This window comes from Arachis hypogaea, chromosome 4 (genome assembly GCF_003086295.3).
Source record: "Arachis hypogaea cultivar Tifrunner chromosome 4, arahy.Tifrunner.gnm2.J5K5, whole genome shotgun sequence".
Lineage (NCBI taxonomy): Eukaryota > Viridiplantae > Streptophyta > Magnoliopsida > Fabales > Fabaceae > Arachis > Arachis hypogaea.
In genome coordinates this window covers 95,345,375-95,354,529 of record NC_092039.1, presented here as the reverse complement: position 1 = coordinate 95,354,529, position 9,155 = coordinate 95,345,375, and the positions used below count along the sequence as shown (strand labels likewise).

The 9,155-nt window shown below is 30.5% G+C and overlaps 1 long non-coding RNA gene across 1 annotated transcript; it reads left to right on the top strand.

Annotated features, from left to right (window-relative positions):
• The first annotated feature begins 202 nt into the window (after nucleotides 1–202).
• On the top strand, nucleotides 203–3,296 carry LOC140184328 (uncharacterized). Its single transcript, XR_011880772.1, has 4 exons — nucleotides 203–382; nucleotides 473–527; nucleotides 615–773; nucleotides 2,964–3,296. It is a non-coding gene; the product is annotated as an uncharacterized lncRNA (long non-coding RNA).
• The last annotated feature ends 5,859 nt before the right edge of the window (nucleotides 3,297–9,155 follow it).

Here is a 9,155-nt window from a genome sequence, read left to right as displayed (position 1 = left end):
GAATTTATTCTAGAAAGCCTAAAATGTGATTTTTATGGCTAAATGTGGTAGAGGAGATTGAGACGAGAATTTCGGTACCAATTTTATAGAATTCGGACCAAGATTGGACCGAACGGGCCAAACCGGGCCAATTGGACCCAAAGTGGGCCCTTGACCCAACATAACTTAACCAAAACCCTAGTTTTCAGCACTCTCTCTCCTCACACAACACCAAACACGCTGAAAAGAGAAGAAATGGGAGGAAGAACACTCTCTCAAGTTCTTTCTCTCACTTGATCTTCAAATCAACATAACTTTTGATCTAGAGCTCCGATTGCCGCCCCGTTTGCGGCCACGCGTTCACCGCGGAGAGCTCTACAAAACCCATACCATCAATCTTGAGGTAAGCCACAAGTTTCTGTTCGAAATCTCAGCCCTTATTTTCGAGTTTCATGGGTGAAATGTTGAGATTTTGGGTTCTTTGATGTTATAGGACCCAACTCTCTTGAAGGAGAAGATTAATCTTGTCTCCTTGGACCTTGGGTGTGGTAAGATTCTCAACCCTAGTGTAATTTGTGATTTTATGATGTTTGGGTTTTGAGATGTTGTGTATGGGTATGATGGTTGTGGCTTAGGTTGTGTATGTGTGGATATTGGAGCTTAATTGGTGACTTTGAAAAGCTTGGAAAGGGTTTGGTGGTGAAAAATCTGTTCTTGGAGGTGTTGAGGCCTTGAGAGCTTGTGGATAAGTGATTTGGAAGTGCTCCGGTGGAGCTTGGGAAAAATCGGCTAAGGTATGGTTTCGGTTTCCCGTATCTAATATGTAATGTGGTAGGAAATACTTAGGCTAGAGGCCCTAAGATAGGCATTGAATGGTTGATGTTGTTAAATGATTGAGATATATGATGTGGTCATATATGTGATGATGATTATTGATGCCTTGGTGGTATGATGTATGAGAAACATGCATGTTGTGATATATGCTTGTTGATTGGTTATGGTTGAATTGTGAGTTGAACCATGTTGTTGGTGAGTATGATGTGATTGTGTACAATAATGATTTATTGGAATTGGTGTTGTTGAGAATTGGCATGAGGAATAGTATATGATATGTCAATATGTTTGAGTTTGAGCCACTTGGGTGAAGTGGGGTAAAATGATGAGATAGTGATTTTGTATTTTGTGGTAATGTGTCAATGTGTGAGTTGAGGAGGCTTGATGTTGAATTTGATACATTTTGATTGATTTCAAAGAAAAGGGATGAAATTGGCATGTTTTGATTGATTTTGGAAAAAAATTGAAAATGGTTTGTTTTGAAAATGGCATATTGTGGTTTTGTATGAAAATATGGTTTTTGGGCATACTTTGGCGGGACATAACTTGGACTACGGATCTCCGTTTTGTACCAAATCTGTTTAGAAATGAAATTGGATCCGGGATGTCCATGCCGTTCGAAGAACGGGTGAAAAACGATTTAAAATGAGGAAGTTATGTCCGTTGGAAGATTGGGGTGTAAATCTGTGAATTCTGCAGTTTTTAACTTAGAAAATTTTTAGCAGAATAACCCCTTGCGCGTGGGCGCACCTGGCGCGTGCGCGCCGATCTTCCAAAAAGTGCCATCCACGCGTATGCGTGATGTGCGCGGGCGCGCCGATTGTGCTGCACCAAATGCCCAGCCATTTTCCAGAGAGTTATGCCAGAACTGTGCCGGTGCTGTGCCTGGGGCACGAGAACACCCGCGCGTACGCGTGGTTGACGCGTGCGCGTCGATGGGCAAGTTTGGAATCCACGCGTTAGCGTGCATGACGCTTGCGCGTCGATTAGTTGTTGAGGCCATTCACGCGTGCGCGTGGAGTGCGCGTACGCGCGGCCCTGTTTTCATCCCAAAGTTGATTTTTGAGTTTTAAAAGCCAAATCTCATACTTCTAAGCCTCCGATCTCACCATTTATGTCTTAAATCATTATGGCATGCCTAGCTATTAAAAAGGGGCTAGTGAATGTGATAACTTGCGAGTGAAGCAAGGGAAATACGAATGATCAATGAGGATCAAGATGATTATGTGAGATGTGGAGGATGGTGGTGGAAGTGCTTGTTATGCCATGGGCCGAAAGGCTATAATTGTTAATGATATGGCTGGTTATGGATTTAACCGTGAGCCGGAATAGCTGTGTATGCTATGAATATTGGCTGGTTCTGGATTGAACCGTGAGCCGGAATGGCTGATATGGATGTTGATCCATGGATGAGAATTCATGCATGTTGATGCTGAATTATTGATAATTGTGAGATTGCACTTCCACTATCTGAGTACGAGTTTCCTTGGGTAGTAGCAGTGGCTAGCCACCACGTGCTCCAGGTTGAGACTCGAAGCTCTGTTAACCCTATGTTGTAAGTGTGGCCGGGCACTGTGAAAGGCCCGGATGAGCTCGAACCCCCGTAAATATTCACCAGTGAGGGTGATTGATATGGATCATGTTTATGATCAAGTTTAAAACGAGTATAACTCGAGTTTGGGGATGCACGACAGAGGGACAGTCCAATGGTTAGCGACCAGGACTTGTCGGGTTGGCTATATAACCGACAAGATGATATCATCAGCCACTAGGGACAGGCATTCATCATATGCATACTATATGAATTGTTTGAGATTGCCTATTTGACTGCATATTACTTGCTAATTGTCTAAATGCCTTAACTGCTCCTATTTGTTTATTCCTTGCTTGATATAACTGTGTTTGCTATTCTATACTCCTGCTGGTGGTTGGGAGGTCTGAAGGAATTGGAAAGGGAAGTATTAGTTAGACTGAAGAATCTTTAGTCAGATGCCCTTTATGGTTTAGCTTGTTTATAAGCTTTGATATTATTCGGAGGAAGTCCTAGGATTGCCTTTGGCTTTCCTCCATTATTATGTATTATATATGTGGAAGCTGTTACCATGCTGGGGACCTCTGGTTCTCACCCATGCGGATTTTGTGGTTTTCAGATGCAGGACGTGAGGTTTCCCGCTGAGGCATGCTGGAGACTTCTATACTTGCGAAGATCCTTTGTTCTCGGGGCTATGTTTTGGTTTATATGTTTTGCTTAGATACTTTTATCTCCATTAAATAATACAAACTGTGATGACTCCTCTTATGGGAGATTTTGGAGGATAGGTTTTATGTATTTGTGTCCCTTTGGGTTTCCTTTGGGGTTTTCCTTATTTTTATCATATGTATATATTGTTATGCTCGGACCGGTTATCTTCGCAGCCGGATCTTGAGTCTTGATATTCCTGTTTTTGACACTCCTTTGTATATATATAATCTCGCGTTGGTTATCCTTGTTCGTTACGTTATCGATCGGAGTGTTGCGCTTTAAGGTTGCGGTTTTTGTTTACCCCTTTTTCTACAAAGGCTCCTAGTTATAATCAATCATTCATACTACTATACGTACTAAATTTTTATTTTAGAGGTCGTAATACCTTGCCATCTCTGAATTATGACTTAAGCATAAGACTCTGTATAGTAGGGTGTTACAAAAATATTGTTAATAAAATTTTATAATGTCCATATTTATATTTATTTGACTCATGTATTTTATATTATTCCACTTTATCCAAAAAACTGATACTTATCTTTTTTTAATTAATTATTTAAAAAGATAGTGAAAACGTATATGGTATTTTAATTATGTAATATTTTTTACTTTTTACTCCAATGATGAAACATGATTATTGTTGCGTTCATATAAATTATTATGATATAGTATTATAAAAAATGTAAGTATTATCCGTGCAAATTATAACTCTTACACTGATATATTAATTTATGACAAGTCATTAATTAATAAATGTCTATAATAAACTTGCTTTAGTGTATGTGGCATAAATTAATCAAAAATATATATTATTTTATTTTACACTCAAAAAATTTAATAATATCTTTATTATCTTTATTTTATATTAAAATAATCTATTATAAAATATATAATTTAATAATTATATGTTATTTCTTTAAATTCAATAATTATTTTTATGTCTATATAAAAATTCCAATAAAATATTATTGAAATTTTTTAATTATCAATTTGTTAAAATTTTTAATTATCATAAATAACTTATCAGATTTGAATTTTAAAAAATATATTCTTAAAATTTGTAGCACCTTTGATAAATTAAACTAAAAATATTTTTTTTTTCAATAAGAACAAGAATAAACAAAATTTATATTTGATAAAATAAATAATTTTTAAAATATAAAAAACATAATAGACACAAACATAAGAATAAATTTGAATTTATCAATATATGATGTTTTGTTAGATTTTTAAATTTAGATAAGTATAAATTAATTTTAAAAAATATTCTAACATTTTAAAGTGTCTAATGTAAACACATACAGACGATTTTATTAAATCAAATTAATTATAATTTGTCAAATATATTAGTTATTTGATTTAATTACGATAGATATTAAACTGTTTAAATTAATTTTTTGGGTATTAAAATAATGATTTGTAACATAATTTATGTTATTCAATTGAGTTATTTATTATCATATTCGGAATAATATCGATAATAAAATTTCAATCTGCTAAAGCAATAATTATCATATTTGTTTTCTTTTATAAAATCTTAAGAAATTTTAATTTTTCACCTATATAGGAATGTGTTTTATTTTGATAAAAATTACATTAATGTATTTACAATATTTCGATAACTTCATATCATTCTTTAATGGTTTTCTCTTTGACCCTCTTGATCTCTTTTTTCTTTCTTTTGTTTATTTACCACGAATCACATTTGTGACTTACCTATGGCGGCATAGCATAGATACAGAACCAAACAATATTATTTGACAGATAATTCTAAAAGAAAGAGTGAAGTTTTGGTGAATAGCAACGATTTGTTTATAATAAAAAATTCACCAATAAAAATTTATTATGTGCAATAATGCACATGTTCCTTCTAAATTTAGTAAATTTTTTATTTTTTTACTTAATTCTATTCTTTATTATAGAAAATTTTTTTATTTGACTTTGACCTTATAATGTGAAAGATTGATGAAACCACAACAAAAAAGAAAACATAAGCTCTAATATTATATTATTTTATTTTTATATTTAACCAAAGAACAAAAGAAATAAACATTAATTTTTTCTTCCTATCACTTATGATGCCTTATATTCATTAATTCATTTTTTTATTTTAAGTATGTGTTTATGTTATTATATTATTGGCTATTTTTAAATTAAACCAATCTTAACATCCTTGGTGTATAATTGATAGTTGTCATTTTTATTATTTATACAATCTTTTTTCTATAGAACTTCCTTGCTTCTCTATCACTAATCACATATATTTATGGGCGAGTTTTTTGTTTTTTCGCTTCTCTTTTTTATTTTGAACAGAATAAATTACATCTATAATTTTATCTTTTTATTTGTGTATTTATTTTGGATAGATGTAGGATATTAGATGTAAAGAGTTATTTGGGTTAATAAAATTGTGAAGCATCACTATTTTTATAATTTAGTGAGACATCTATTCATCAAATATATAGTTTCATATCATAAATAATATAATCAATATTCATTTCAAGAAAAACACTGAATACCGTCGGACTTTAGCGTCAGACTTTAGTAGCAGACTTATTGATGAATTTACCAACAGATTTAGCAATAAATTCGTCGAATAAAAAAGTTACTATCAAATTAGATTTTTCGACGGTAAATCCGCCGGTAATATTTGGAGAAAAAACAAGAAAAATTAGTGTCGAGATTACCGTCAGATTTATCCGCCAATAAAGCTCAATTAATGGAATGCTGCGTTTTAGTCATACGCAATGCATTACCATCAGATTTATCCATTGATAAATCTAACAATAAACCTAATCTGAATTCAAAATGTGCGGCCTTCTCCCATCGCTTTTGAGAACACTCATCTCTCTCCCCCATTCTCCTCTCTCTTCTTTCTCTCCTGCAATTACCTCCAGCAGCCCTTCCAACCACCCTCTGCCAGAGCTGTCCACCTCCATTCTCCTCCAAAGTTTGTGTCAAGTTGCCTGTATCGTGTTTCTTTGCCTCAAACAGAATTGCTCTCTCTATCTCAGCCACTGTTGGAAGAGCTGTCGCTGCCACTTCCTTTGTCGCCGGAGTTGTCCAGGTAGGTTGCCCTCATCCTTCTCCCTATTCCATCTTGTTTTTATTTTTTTTAAATAAAAAACCCTAACACCTTTTTGCCCTCTCCGATGATGTGTCCCCTTCCTCTGGGATCCCAGAGCTTGAAGATGTGAGTTTCTCTTTCTGCCACCCTACGAGCTCTGCCATTGCCTTGTCGTCATCTTCTGCCTCTCGTCTTTTATCGCTTTCAACCTTTGTTAGTTGTTCTTCTTGTTGTTGATTCTTCTTGTTAATCGTTATGTTGTTGTTGCATAGATGTTCAGTTCTTGTAGTTATTGAATTTATTTGCTATTATTGTTCTTGATTGCTTTAATTTTTTGCTAATAATTATTCAGTTCTCATAGTTATTGTTATTATGGTTCTTGTTGATTTGTTAGTGATTGTTGCTGTTGTTATCATTATTCTGGTTGATTTGTTAAATTTTTTGCTAATAATTATGCAGTTCTTGCTAATAATTCTTTTGTTAATTTTTTGTTAGATGTTATTAAATTTTTTGCTATGTAGCTATTGAATTTATTTGCTTAGCTGTTATTGTTCTAGCTGTTATTTATTTGCATACTAATTGCTGCCTACTTATTAAACTTGTTTTGATATTTCTTTTGTTATTTGACTTGTGCGAACTTGAATGAGATTATATAACATCATGGTTGATGTAGAATTTTTAATTTGGATAAAATTTTAAAATTTATATTAGAATATAATTATGTTTTGTGTGTTTATTTATATTTTATATATTATTTTATTATCATTCGGTTATTTCAATTGAATTACAGTTAAACTTTTGATCCAATGAACAGTATCTAGATTGAATAATCATTCATTTTTTTAATATAATGCTAATAAATTATGTCAGCTAAAGTAATAAGATGTAATTGCGGTATTTCTTAAAATTTTCTGATCACGAGCTGATGAGGTCTAATGCAAATTCTTGCTAAAGTAATTATTGTTTTAACGTTCAAATGAGTAATGCTTGTTTATTATGAAACTATTTTGAATGTTTGGTGTAATAAACATTGAACATGTTCTTGTGTATCATTAGATTGTATAATGTAATGTCTTGTTGATGATTTTGACAACTTGCTAGAAATATTTTAAGTTTTTTTTATGTATAATCTTATATTGTTAGTTACGATGATTTTTTTAGTAGAATGCTTAGTGATAGAAACATAACATGATCTAGAAATTGATGTAATATAATTGTTTTTGGTATATACGAGTTATACTTCATTTATTGTAGACTTGTAGTTCATATGGTATAATTGATTTTGAAAATATATTTTTAGATTGGATGCTTAAATTTATGTTTTTAAATGTGAAATAAATAATTTATTTTTGGTTCATTGTAAATGTTAAGTAAATAATTGTTCTTTCGATTTTTGATTTAATTTTGTTTAATTTTTGTAATTGAATTTATTTGTGAACTTTTAACTAAAAATTATAGATAAATTATTATAAAAAATTATAAAACTTTAAATCTTGTTAGTTTAGAAATTATTAAATTTAAATATTTATTATATATTAAAATTTTAAATAAATCTTTTAAAAAAATTAAAATTAAAATTTACCATCGGATTTACCATAAGAAATCCGACAACAACAAGCTCCAAAATTTTGCAATTAAAATTTTATATCCGCCGGTAATTAGTGTCGGACGAAAAAATCTACTGGTAAACAATAATTACTGACAAGATTTATACCATCAGATCTATTCCGTCGATAAATTTGACAGTATCTAACAATTTTTCTGTAGTGATTTCAGATTAATTTAAATATTTAATTTCCATTTTTTTTTTAAATTTGTTCTAATACATGTTAAAAATATTTTTATATGCAAATCAAATTAAGAAAATATAAAAAAAATAAAAAATTCAATTATGATTGACTAATCAAATTAAGATTGGAAGGAGTTTTAAAAATGATTTTTTACTTATTTGTATCCATTTTTGAAATTAAATAATAATAATAATATAAAAACATGTAACAAATCAATATATTAATATAAAATTTAATAATAAAATAATAATATTGGATCATATTTTGCGATTTGAATTGAATTAATTTAATTTTAAAAAGTAAATATAAAATTTGATTCCATATCTACAGTTTATTTAAAGGTAAAAACTCAGGTACAGTCAGTTTTACGTGAAGTTGATATCTGAGAGCTGTTAGATGATTTGATTGATTTGACTAAATTTTCATCTAACGGCTCTCAAATATCAACTTCACGTGAAGTCGATTTCATCTGAATTTTTATCTTATTTAAATTGGAGTCTAATCTAATTTAAATTAGTGTGATTTTAATTGATTTTTGGTTTTAGATTGGATAATGACTTTATTTGGGTTGATTTGGATTTAAATGTCTCTACTTATAAATAATGAAATTTATATTCACTTTATTTTCATATGTATAGTGATTTAAATTTGAAGTCTTAACATGTACATCTTATTCATTTTATTTAGTTTGTTGATAATATAAAAAATATTCAAATAATTTTTAGTTATAATAATTTAGTGTTATATATATACTACAAAACTCTATCATGATTATCCACTTTATCAAAAAATATTTTATATACATATGCAATTATCTAACAATGTCTTAGAAGTGAGATTTTAACCGATATCTCTTTGAATACTAAAGATTATTATTAACAATTATTTTTAAATGTTAAAAAATATACGTGAGTTTTCAAGACATAAGAATATAAAGAGTAATGCTCCATGCTGCTATACGGATGCATATTTTACTCTTGGATTGATACAAGAGGATAAGAAATTTAATGATACCATTAAAGAAGCAAGCACACATGGCCTCGATATCATAATTAGAAGATTATTTGTTATTCGACTACTTTACAATAATATCTCAAAACCAAAATATATATATGATAATATTGACATTACCTCTCAATGATATTTTATATCAATGAAAAATAATACTAAACATGAAGGATGAGTTTTATTAACTACGATTAATTATTGATTATTTTAAGTTGATTAAATTTTAACATTATTA